Consider the following 13,485-nt stretch of genomic DNA (forward strand, 5'->3'; position numbering starts at 1 on the left):
TCACGGAACAGAATCAGACACAGGTGCAGCATCAAATGAAGAGCTGTTATGGTGTGTATAGAAAAAGCGCAATGAGCACGCAGGCCCAATTTAAGCCCCGATCCCACAGCATGAACTGAGACTGGCAGTATAAATATTTAGGCCCCCTCGGTGTATATACAGAAACTGATTATGGGCATCATCTTCAGCAGCGGGAAGAGACGAGAGACAGGTTTATGTTAACGGCTAGAGAAGGTAGAGACGGAATGCTGTAACTCTCTGCGGTGGTGATTTATTCGTTACTGAGAAGAGAGTACTCTTGCATTGCCGTGGCGTCTGCTCGGTGCGACCGTGCGCTAGTTTGCTGCGATGATGAAAACATCGCAAGGGGGATACCAGTGCTCGGCGTTTTCATACAGGACATGGTAACATAGTAGGCACCAGATTGCATCCACGTGAAGCAAATTGTGCTGCTGTCATGCAGATCAGACAAACTGCAGTGATGGACAAGCGGTGTAAAGACCTCAGTCATACCTTTCCAATTCTTTCACCCCACAGAACCTAAAATATAGATCATTCTGAAAAAAAAAATTCAGAATAAATTCAGTGAGAGAATTTTTTAACACTCAAATCCAATGTTTTTACAATGACCTTCTTCCTTCTGATCTGCGCCTGGCTGCTCTGGTGTGGTTCTGGGACACTGTCCTCCCAAGAAGTTCTTTCAGTAGGTGCTCGAGAACAATATAAATCACAAGAAACAACACCCTCCGGTGGGTGAAGGTCACAATCATTAGAGCACCAAAGGAGGTACAAAGGTTGTATCTCCTTTGGTGGTGATAACCTTACAGAGCAACACAATGTCTTTCGTAGGGAGGAGGCCGGGGTGCATGGTTGGGTCAACCAAACATCAGACTTTATTATGGAAGCTAACATCAAGGAAGCAAACGATAAAATGAAACCAACATCCCATAGTCCAAATCATGTTTTTACGATAATAAATTTAATCCAAACAGTACTATTGCAATATACTTAATAACCCTTACCTATGTATACCCTTATCTATTCCTTAACCCTGCCCAAAATTGATTATTTTTCATTGGAGATCACACTGATAACTGGCACAACCCAGTTATCCTGCTGACATTTTCCCAAGTGAAATTATGATGCTGAGATCACGTTAATTTACAAGGCTGTTCAAAAAGTGGACTGAGAGCCAGCTGGATAAAAAAAGTAAGTTTAGGATGTGTTTTTTTTTTTTTTTTGCGTGTATTCTGGACAACAGCAAACAGCAAAGAACTTGTTAAATCAGTTTTTACGCTGGGGTGAATTCCTTGATGCAGCTGCGCAAGTTACTGGTGCCCCAGTGAATGTTAATCCTCCTCAAGCACAGAGCAGTCCCACAGAGATGAAGAAACCTACTTGGAGATGAAAATCTTCTTCAACTGGGGCCATCTCGAAGGCAATCTTGTTGAGAGTGGATTTACTGGATATGGACCGATCGAGGCTGCATCTGGGAGCGTGCTCCGGATGGAGGGGAGCATGAAATGATTATTTATAGGCCTCTTGTTGTATATGCAGCCGTTTTTTTTTTGTTTTTTTTTGCCATGCCATGCCATCCCATGAAAGGTGATGCAGTAATGTGTGCTAATTAGCAAATGCAAGCAACTTTGTAAAAACTGTTTAAATGTTAGCATGTAGCTAACGGTTATATATCTCAAATCTCAAATTTCACAAATTGCATAGTAAACATGGTGATAATGGCAACCACTTCCTAATTTGGGACTTGTTAGAGATGCATTTATTAATTGCGTACAGTATAATTCACCAGGAAGTGCTCTTCCGAGGGGTTTGTTGATTTGCACAACCATATAACATAACCTATAACATGTGAGTGCAGCCTTAAAGCAGAAAGCCCTACTTAAAGGCCACTTAAAGGTTACAACTCGGCAGAGCTGTTGACTCGTAATTTAACTTCGATTCGTCTGCAGTGACTTGGCATCTCCACGACTCGAGCGCCTGAGGACTCCCCTTGACTCCGCTTGAGACTTGAAGGCCAAAACCTGACGAGGTGACCCATAAATATTAAAACGGAACGTAGCTGCGCCTTTTGGAATTCTGCCAAAGCCTGATGAATAATGAATAACATGACCAGGAAAAATGCAAGCGCATAATCTGATGCATAACTTGAGCTGAACAAAGGCAGAAGAGAAATTTGCCTTTTTATGATAAAATGAAACGGTTTATAGACATAAACGTGTCGCCCATGTTTCCAGTCTACACATTGTCCGCCTTAACGGTTGTTATGGGAATGATTATGATGAAAATTATATTCACATTTAGAGTCTATTAATTTTTCTGTTTATTGTGTTATTAATTCGAAGCCTATTTTTAGGTTATCCATCGAAGTTTTTGCCTCTTCGGAAAAATTATTTAATTTTATATATCTATACTAATAATCTCTATTGTCCTCACTACTAAAACAAAGTTGTATCCTGTCAATGAAATCAAACATATTGCAGAACAATATTCGTCTGTGTGTAATCAGCTGCTAAAATTTGCCTTTCAGTGATTTTACATACTTTTACTTTTTTTTTTCGTAACGTTAGTAAAAAGGTCAGACATATTGGATTTCAAATTAAATCTGTACCTTTGGGTTTGCATATACAGTATTTGGTGTCATAATAGTGCCATAAAAAATGAGTATTTTGACATATAAATGGAATTTATCAAATATAAAAAGCACGACGAAAAAGGGTTTATAGAGAGAAAAGAATAAATATGAAAACATTAAGTATAAATGTTAAATTAAATATAATATCAACAACAAAATGGTAACTTACTAAATAACTGAAGGGCTTTCCTTTAGCAAGTGTTTCTAACATGTGTCTTTATGTTACTGTTTATTTTTTTTTTTGTATTTTTTTTTAATATTTTTATATTTATCTCTTACTATCTCATTATTTGTCCCATTGCTTTTGCTTTTATAATTTTTTTTTTTTTTTTTTTTTTTTTTGGTGGGCCTTGCCACCCAGACCTTATTTTCCTACTGCCTCCTACTGGTGTTAATGTGACCAGTTAAAAACAAACCAACAGAAACAGTGTTACAGGCCTTTTGCACAATTTCACGTACGCTTTGCGGTGCGTCTTTGCGCATGACACTGATTTGCTTTCCGCACTAGTGATGGGTTTGTTCGCAAATGGGAGAAGGTTTAATGTAGTGCACGAGAAGAGCTGATTCCAGTCTTGGAGCTGGAGCTTCAGCGGCTCCTGAGAATCCATGCTCAGGGACATCCAAGCTGAGGCATCTGCTGTTTATGATTGTCAACCTACACTAAAGACTGTTATCTTCAGTGTTATAATGTTAAGGCTGTATTTATTTAATTATCTTGTTTGCTGTGGTTCAGTTGTTCATTTAAAGCTAAATTGGGATAAAATGGAAGCCAATGCATGAAGTGCCGTTTGGGAACCATTTGGAGCCGTGAGAGTTGGCTCTTCTCAGCGAGTCGAGCCATGAGAGGCGGATCTGTGAGAAGAGCGGGACTTCCCATCACTAATCTGCACTTGGAGCTGGCATGTGTTTGATTTGATTTAGTTCTATTATAAGTTCTTTCCTTTTGATGCGCAGCAAAAAATGTCTGACACCCGAGACTTGATGCGTGACTTAAACTAAACTTGCCTTGTTTGAAATCCACCCCAAATACTTGAGGCATGACTTCTTTTCTGCAACAAGACATCCAGTTTATGACCTGCAGGAAATCGTGGGCGGGCTTTATTTTGACTCAATAAGAACCACATCCCATGACCGACACCCTGACGAAAAACAATCCAAAAATGGCAAAGGCTCCGCGAACTTCATGCACAGCACTTTCACCGCAGCATAATTTAGTTGTATGTTTGAAATATTAGTCCACATATTTCCTGTCTCAGCTGTCTCAGAAAACTACCTTGGCTCCAAATAGATGGGATACAGGGCTCCTTCATTTTGTGTGTTTGTGTGTGCACACCTTTGTCTGCATGCATGTGTACTTTGTGTGTGCGACCTGGGCTCATGCAGGGGGGAGTGTTCAGACTAAATTTGCCATGGCCCTGGTGGAGGTTAATGCTGGCCCTCCCATCTGCTGTTTTCTAATCATGCCCTGTTATCTATGAAAAAGGAGGAGTGGAGGAGTACGGCCGTGGCGTGCAGCAGCCATCTTTTTCCATTTACCCCTTCGCTCTCCTGGCCATTTCGCCATCATTTGTGAAATCAGCTGCAGCAGCGGGAGGAGAGTTTGCACAAAATGTACTTCCCGGAGTGTCTATTTCATGCCGAGAGGAGAGGAGACGGCAGCGGCAGCTGAGGAGAATAAGTGAGAGAGGGGAAGGTAATGAATAGAACAGTTGGAAAGCTAGCTGGAGATGGCCCCTGAACATTTGTCACTCCAACAGGAGTTGTCTTTGTTTCGAGATTGGATTTTGGTTTATTATTGTTGTTTTGCAAAAAAAAACAAAAAAAAAAAAAACGGAGGGCGTCACTCTGCGCTTGAATGCCAGCAGAGCTTCGACATGTAAGTGGCTGGGTGCAGTGTCTTAGATGGGAAAAGAGACCGGGTTTCTCACCTCATTCTGTGTCCTGTGGGATTCTGACAATAATATGAGACTCCCGCCCCCTTGCTTGCCTCATGCATGAGAAGAGAACGAAAGCAATCTAATCCTAGAGAGTATTCTGCGGTGGGGGGGTTGGGGTGGGGGCCTTGGTGTAGTCACGCTGCCTTATTGTTCCTCTGGGGACAGAAATAGGCAAGTGGCGCCTGTTGGCACATCAAGTCACAGCATTTCGATACATTGTGACTGGCCTGGCTAATACAGAAAAACCGTCACACAACGGCAAGCAATCATAGAGGAAAATATTACGCCAGCAAAAGTACCGGTCATCATTTAGACGGCGTTTACCTTTCTGGTCACATGATTTAAGATAGACCACCGCTTTTTAAAACAGACACTTGCAGTAACTATAAAGGCTGGCTATATTTAAGGGAAAATAATTTACATAATTAATTTTGATCAGATTTTTGTGCAAATCCCACTAGAGCATTTTCCTTTCTCCTGCACCTTTAAATCTGTCTCTGTTTTGCTTTCTCTCTGCTTCTCCCTCAATCCACATTCTCTGACTTCCCCTGTTTCCTCTTGTCCCCTTCGCTAGAGAGAAGCCCTTGGCTTGAAGCACCCTTGAGAAAATGAAGGGGGCAAATATACATGTGTGATGTTCAGAACTGGATAATGGTGCACTTGTTCAATGTAATTGGCCTGGAAAAGCGCTGTAATTTGTGACTGGAGAACCCTGACTTGACTTGAGAAAAATGTAAATGTGAAGCAGAGGAGCCCCTTGGTTAATCAGTTCTCACAAAGAGAATACTTTAAGTTCATTAGTGCCCCATTTGCATATTCGCCCTCATAAAGGAAGTGTTAATCCCAAATGAGATAGCATTTCTATCATCAGAATTGGAATATTTTATATGTTCCCGCTCTTGCCTTTACTGAAACATAGGCGTCTGATCATAGCAAAATGTGATGTCTCTTAATGTCTCATTAATGGCCAATCAGCTCTGTGCTTTATGAAATATATACAGTAAATTCAGCAACATTATATAAATGATACTAGGCTCACTAGATAGTTAAAGTGGTGTTAAAATGATGTTTATGCCTTTAGGAATGCATCTGCAAATGCAAGATCATACCAACATTTCATGCAACAACCATTTCAAACAAACAGGAATCAAGACACATCTGTGGGAGTGAGAAAGAATTTGTGAGGATTAACATAGAACTTGATGGGTAGGTTAATAGATGCCAGTGTGCTACTTTGGAGGTTTGAAGGCAATAGGGGTGTTTTATTTTGGTCAAAGGGGTCAGAAAAACAAAGAAATACATCACAGTGAACATGGGTGGTTACATCCTGTAACCCTAGTTCTATGAGCACATATCATATGTGCTCGTTCATTCTCTTTTGCCATACTGGTTTAGCCCATAGATTAGAAAAATATTCAAGAGTAAAGCCAAAATATCTTAGACAGAGTTCTGTGCATTTATGGAGAAGCGGTCAATGGCAACAATGTAGATAGATTAGAAAAATATTCAAGAGTAAAGCCAAAATATCTTAGACAGAGTTCTGTGCATTTATGGAGAAGTGGTCAATGGCAACAAGGTGGCCAATGATTTGGCTCTTTTTTTTTTTCCTGCAATTTCCCGCTTTGTATAAAGGCAAAATGAAGTCAATCCTTGTTTTGTATATACCACACCAAGTTGTTCATCAGGACCAACAGTTATGTGTTTGGTTCATATTCGCAAACATAGTCCTGGGAGGACACCAACCACATCTGAATAGGAACCATGAAAATGACATCATCATGAGTGGGTAAACCCACAAAATATTTGTATTGCCTGCTTGTCTGAAGAAACTCAACTCCTAATGTCAACATGGACACATGTTCCATCCTTTCATATATCCAATAGCTAGACTATCCACTCATAGTTTTTATTTTCTGAGCTAGGGCCAGTGTGAGGTTGGTCTCAATTTGGCTTGGCAGAGTTGGCTGCCTCCCAAAACATCTCTTTGGGCTCGTCAGCCCTGGATTCCTGGATGTTACCCACACTGCAGGAGGAAATGATGCGATGGTGGAGGAAAAGGGGTTGAGAGAGCTGAAAACAAAGCCATCACTGTGATTGGTTGTTTGGACAGAGGCCAAAGCCAGGACAGAAGGTGGGAGGGAGAAGGCGAGAGGGAGGGGAAGGAGGAACAGAAAGAAGGAGGGGGAGATTGTCTTCGAGCCTTTTAAGTGTCCGCTAGATGGGTCAAGAGGATGCCAAATCTGTGGGACGTCTCAGCACTGGCTCCCAGCATGTGTGTGGGTATCCTTCTGTATACCTGTCTGCGCCGATCTGTGTTCATCCGTCCATTTGTCCTGTGTTTGTACCTATACAGTACATGTGTTTGGAGGAGTACATAATTGCCCCTGAGGGAATGGATGCACAGTCAGTACGTCATATGTGGAAAGCCTACACATCGAGAGTGTGTGCGTGTGTGTGTGTGGGAGGCCATGTGATAGCATGTCTACCACTCCATTTTGTCCACCAGTGCGTGCAGTTATCACAGCAAAAGGTTGATTTGGATAACACTTTTTAGTTGGAGATTCAATTATGCCATCGAGAAAATGAAGAGCTCCATTAGTATTCTCACTCTCCACTGTATTTACTGTCCCTCTCGCCAAATGGATATGGAGAGGGCCAGACTCCCAGCCAGTATGTGACCTTCACTGCCTTTTTTTTTTTTTTTTTTTTTTTTATTTGTTAATATATTTTACTTTTTATTTCAGCCAAAAACAAGCAAAACCAAATCTGGTTAACATACAGTCTTATGCTAAAAAAAAAAAAAAAAAAAAAAAGTGGAAACTTTACATCACGTATATACTCCATTTTTTTTCTTGCTTTAGTCAAATCCAAATTTGTAATGAAAACCATTTTATTTCATCACTGAGCACAGTTTCATTTAAGACAAGTTACACTGACCTTTCCAGGGAAGAAGTTTTCATTAAATTCTGCTATCTGAATTATTTAATTTGGTGTCAGTTGAAAGTGAGTACGCTTCACCTTATGGTACTCGTCCTCATGCAGAGATACGGTTTCATCTAATAGATTTACTTCTGCACTAGAATCTAGTTTATATTCGCCGAGATGGGATTAAATTGTCAGTTATCGTGGTGTCCTTTTTTACGCTACCCTTTAAATTCATGTGTAGCATTTTTAGTTATTTATTTATTTTTTGTATCACACACAAAAAGCACAAATGTACCTATACTGCCTTTGGACTGCAATGGTATAAAATGGGCCACAAGAGATGAGCACAGTATTAATGGACAATTTTACTAAACCAAAAATCTGCAAAGGCTTTCATTAATAATGTAGCTAATCTCACTTTATTAGCATGTTAATAAAACATGGTGGTAATACCAGCCCAGGTTGTATGCAAGTTGAATGTTGAACCTGGATATGATACAAAGTAAAGTGATCTCCACTGTTATTAAAATCAATCAACTCAATAGTCAAATGTCACGCGAATCCATCCAGTCCGTAGTAGCCAATGTATTTCACCCTGAGCCATCAATCTGCACCCTGCCATCACACATGTGTAAGTTTTTTTTTCTTTCTTTCTTTCCAACTCAGTGGTCAACCAGCCCGAAGGTTGTTGACACTCCGATCCCTATAGAGCAGCTGATGTCTAGGAAAGAAGAAAAAAATATGGAGCGTACCAGTAGCATTATTGCCGTACTGGGAGTGCATTGTTTCTAGTGCGTTGTGACTCAAGTAATGTTTTCCTGAAATATGGATGGTGGACCTCAATCAGGCATAATCTTATGACCAGAGAAGTAAATACCATTGACCATCTTATGACAATACAATGTCCTGCTGGAAAACTTTTGGACCTAGCATTCGACATGAACCACCCAGACCAGACCAGGCACCTCCACCCAATAGCAATGACACTCTGATACACAGAGACCCCTCCCCTCAACCCATTAGACCCAAAGCCCACCCCATTAACAACATTCTGTTACCAGACACCACAGGACACCTTCAGAAGGCCCATGTCTAGACATAGACAATATTAGGAAGGTGGTCATAATGTTATGTCTGATCGGTGTATGGATTAAAGGAATGATAACTGCTCCACAATTTTGAGATATAACTTTGTTTGTGAAAACCAATTTTCTTTGCCGAAAAGGAAAAGATCTCAGGTAGAGTGTGTACAACAAAACTATACATAATGAAGTCCAATTACAGAAGTTGCTTTTGTTCGGTGCAATGATTCGTTACGTCGCTGGATTTTAATTCCGCACATTTACACTGCAATTTTCTGAAGAAATGTAACTCCAAGTCACAACATAAACTGTCGCAAAACATAGTCACAAGTCTTCTCGTTATAATGAGAAGAAGAAAGTGTCTTCTGTCTTTTTTTTTTTCCGATTCTTGGCGTCCAGCATCCGGTCCGCGTGACATTTCCTGTCATGAGGCCTGCTGGCGTGAACCTGCTCGACGCCAAACACAAGTACGACCTCACACTTGAAATGGGCTTCTGACCACGTTGCTTATGTCCTTTCTAGCATGTCCCCCTTGTCTCCAAATGTCTCTCATGCACGGCTCCCACCTAATCGCTGTTTCCTTCTTCCTGTTTTCTTGCCTTTAAAAAGAATTAATGCGTCTCAGATTCTCCCGGGATAATGTGATTGACCGCGACTGGCGTTTGAAACACTGCAGTGGGTGACGAAGTCAATGCGATCCATTCTACTCTAATCAGAACTCATTACATTACATTAGTCGGAGGCACTGCTCTGCCACCCATTTGTCATTTTTCCGAGAAATGCCTACAATAGACGCACAAAAAAAAAAAAAAAGAAACAAAAAGGGAAAAATCACTATTCACACCAAATGAGTTTTGCTACCGTGAATAACGACTATTTCCACTGAGGGTATTGTCGTGAAGAAATGGTTATGAGACTGCAATGATTCAGAGGTGTTACAACAAGAAAAACCGGGGGAAAAAAAGGAAGGAAGAGCAAAAAAGACAAAAAGAAATGCAAACACAGGCTAGACGGATGTGGGCCGCCGCCGACAGCCTCCGACTGTTCATAATGAAGGGGATTCACTGTCTGTTCCTGGCTCCCCCACAGTCAACACAATTCTTTCACACCGGGCATCCTACCCTCCTCCTTGCACCCTGTATTCTGTTCCGCCCCCTCTCCCGCTTTCTCCGTGTTTCCTCATCAGTCCAGTTCGGGGAGACGAAACGACGAACTGAGCGCCGCGGAAGAGAACGAGCGAGCGGGGAGTGGAGCAGATCTGCGGGACAGCTTGGAGAGCAGCGTGGGGCCGCGCTTGTCACTTCTCCTTCCACCCGGCCCGTCTACTGGCAGGGGCTTGTGCACACAAGAGCGCTTACTGTACCTGGGCATCTGCGGAGCTCGGCTGGGCGGGTGGAGGGGAGTGGGGGCCGCCGCAGGCCCCGGCACCTCTTTAGCAGCCAGGCAATCTGCTCTGTGAGCCCCGGCCTGCCCGTTGGACCGCAGAGGACACACACACACACACACACACACACACAAACATACACAACGTGTCCGCCCGCCTACTGAGGAGCGCGGTCAGAGCTGAGGCAAGATGGTAGATGAGGCACAACAAACACATGCGCACACGCAGCCTAGAGTCACTGATGTACATATAGCACGGCAGCGATTCCCAAGCAGGGGTACTTAAACTCCAGGGGGTGGTTCTAAAGTTTCCAGGGAGTATGTGAAAGGACTGTAGAGTAGTACAACTTTTTTTTTGAAGAAAAAGAAACTTGCTTTAAGAATGTTTAAATTCACACATCCTCTAATTAAGTTAAAAAAAATGACAACATTGAACTACAAATGGCTGTGATGCTAATATTTAAGGCGTGTAATGTCACAATGACCAGCTAGCTGCCAGCAACAAGGCAGACTGCACGGTGCACACCTCCCACTAGCAGTCGTAACACCTTAACGTCCTTGTTTTGCCAGAGAGAATAAGCAGAACATTTGCGATACCCTGCCTATCTTTAGGAGAGTGACTCAGATTTCTGCGTTTTTTTTCCTTTCACACTAAAATTATTGTAAAACTATTTTTTTCCGAAAATCATCAAAATTCAGCAGTGAGAGCTTAAACCAGGAAGAGAGAACATATTGCACCAGCAGCATCCGAGCACCGACTACCTGTAATACTCGTTTTTAAAGCCCCATCAAAATTCAGATTGCTTGTCGGCGTATGTTCCTGATCATTAGCTTACCACTTAACACCAGCTTGCCAAATGTGCCACAAAAACCAAAATCCAGTGAGGTTTTGAGTTTTTTTTTTCTCGTTATGTTTTTTTTGTTGCCATGCAGCGAGTATTTGGGTCTCAACGCATAGAGAAGTCAGATGCCTCTGTTGATTTTAACAAGACGCAGCAAGAATTTCATTTTTTATCTTTGCACATTTAATCAAATCATTCATTTCCTTTATCTTCCTTTCTCTAGCATTCATTATTAAGCAGGATAAGATGCTACAATCCCTTTCCGCCAAGATGTGAGGTGAAACACATTTAGAGGGTGCTGAGGGTTTCAAGTGGGCACCTCCCTTTACAGATGTTCCGTTAAATTAGGTCCACGACTATATTGTTTTGTGGTTTTTATATGTCCCACTCAATTATTAGTATTAGTTATTAGTTATCAGTATTCTATACGTAATGGACGTGCATAATCAGTAGTGGTCTCATATCTAGCTACATACACATCCGTTAACCCTTGTGTGATCTGCGTTGTGTTCTGTGAAGGACTCGGACCACGACCAGTTGCTGGTTTCTCATTTAATTGAGACAGGATGGTGAACTTGTTACTGAACAAATCAAATTAAAAGAGAAACACCTCTGTGACATGCAGTCTCTCCCTCATACAGGTCATCATGCTCCTCCTCAGTGAGTCTGGCGCGAAAATACTTTGCAAATTATCACCAAAAATGTTTTTTAAATAAAGATATGAAAATAAATTAAATTAAAATGCATTTATCACCACATATGAATTGTTAACCTATTAAATGCAACCAGCTTCATAATTATTATAAAAAATATGAACAAAGTGCACATACCCAAACAAATTAAATGAAAGAAAAACTCGCTGATACAGGTCATCATGCTCCTGTTAACAAAGAACACATGGTAAACCCCTGTACCTGTATCTACACATGCGACTGAGATCTCTTTAAGTGACAGTAAAGATATTGGCACTTAACTTGAAAATGCCTTGACATATAAATATTGGCTACAAATAAAACTTAAATGTAAACAATTCAGCATAAATCAGGATTCGGTGAAGTTTCAAACATGTAAATAAAAGGACAATTTAAACCATGTTACATATAGATTGTAAAACATTACAGCTCCATTAGTTAGTCTATCTATTTATGGCAACTAATAAGAATATAGTATGGTTGTTAAGTTGAAATAGTGAGGAATGATGAGTTCATTTGACAAGATGAAATGAGTTTTCCCTCAATGCACAATGTAACCTAATACGTTGTTTTAACTTGTAGTATTAAGTTGAAATGATGGCTATAATGTGCCATTTTTCTTTGCGTTTTTAAGGCTGTTGATAAACTTTTCTGTCTAAGTTTTACTGACGTGAAATGGATTACAGTGTATATAATTCAACTTTTTATGTTTGTCTATGTTTTGTTTATTGTTATTCGCATTATTTTTAATAGTAGTAGTAGTTGGAGTATACCTAATAAAGCACTAGTTGAAAGAAAAATAGATTAACATAAAAACAATAATACATAAAATAAAAAATATTATACTAATGACATGAACACAATAAAATAGTATATAATAGTAATAGTACAACCAAAAAATTTAAAGATTTGCCTACATACAAATATACAAGAAATAGAGGTAGATATACACTATATACATATGAAAGATAAATGATAAAGAGCAATAAAAGCATGAATGTGAATGAAGTAGTCAAAACTAAAAAAAATATCAAATAATGAACAATGTAATTTGACTGTATTGAAACTATACTAATTGTACTCTGGATTCATTATGGAAGTACAACTAACAAATGTATGATAAATAATAATAATAATTAATCACATTTTAAGCTGTATTTTGTCATAAATTAGGATAAAATACAGTTTTATGGATCCTGGAAGAAAGCGGTGTGCTCAGTAAAGCATGAAAAATGTATTATATGTGTATATGTATTTTGGGTTATTATGTATAATGAGTACTTTGGGTACTTTAAGTACAGTATATTTCCATCCATGCTCTGTGGTTCCTGGTTAATTTCCATCCCAGAGCTGAACCAAACATCACTGTCAGGAATGACGCCTCATTTCTCTAAAATGTCAGCATGGACGGATTTTTAGAAACCTCTTTATTGATTTTGGTTTTAATTAAACTGAGCTATTTGAAAAGACCACATAACCCCTCAGAAAATCCTCTAAAATTCAAAATGAGTCAGTACTACTAGTTTTCCAAATGTCCCAAACCAACTAATATTGTCAGATAAAAAAAACAGCTTGTCTGTCATTGTACATGTAATTTCATGAATAATTTATTTATTATTTATTTATATATTTTCATTAATGAATAACCCATTATTTTTTAGATTGTTTTGAACAGCAAAAAGGTTTGTGAAAGCTTTGAAGACTGAAATCCAAGAGTAACACTCACTTTAATATCACGTTATTTCTTTTGAGGTCTTTGTGTTAAGAAAAGGGACATGGGGTAAACTACTGACCACAAAATCCTTAAAATAACACATAACCTGTTAGAACATACCATAGACAGTATAAAACTGGACAGCAGAACAAGTCCTTAAAAAGTGAAACCAAAGCAAGTTGAGCTCCCCCTGGTGGCAGGCTGCACCTCCTCCATATTTGTGGCACTTGGGCCGAACTGAAACACTGAAATACACGTCA

This window comes from Mugil cephalus, chromosome 1 (assembly GCF_022458985.1).
Source record: "Mugil cephalus isolate CIBA_MC_2020 chromosome 1, CIBA_Mcephalus_1.1, whole genome shotgun sequence".
In the NCBI taxonomy this organism is placed as follows: domain Eukaryota; kingdom Metazoa; phylum Chordata; class Actinopteri; order Mugiliformes; family Mugilidae; genus Mugil; species Mugil cephalus.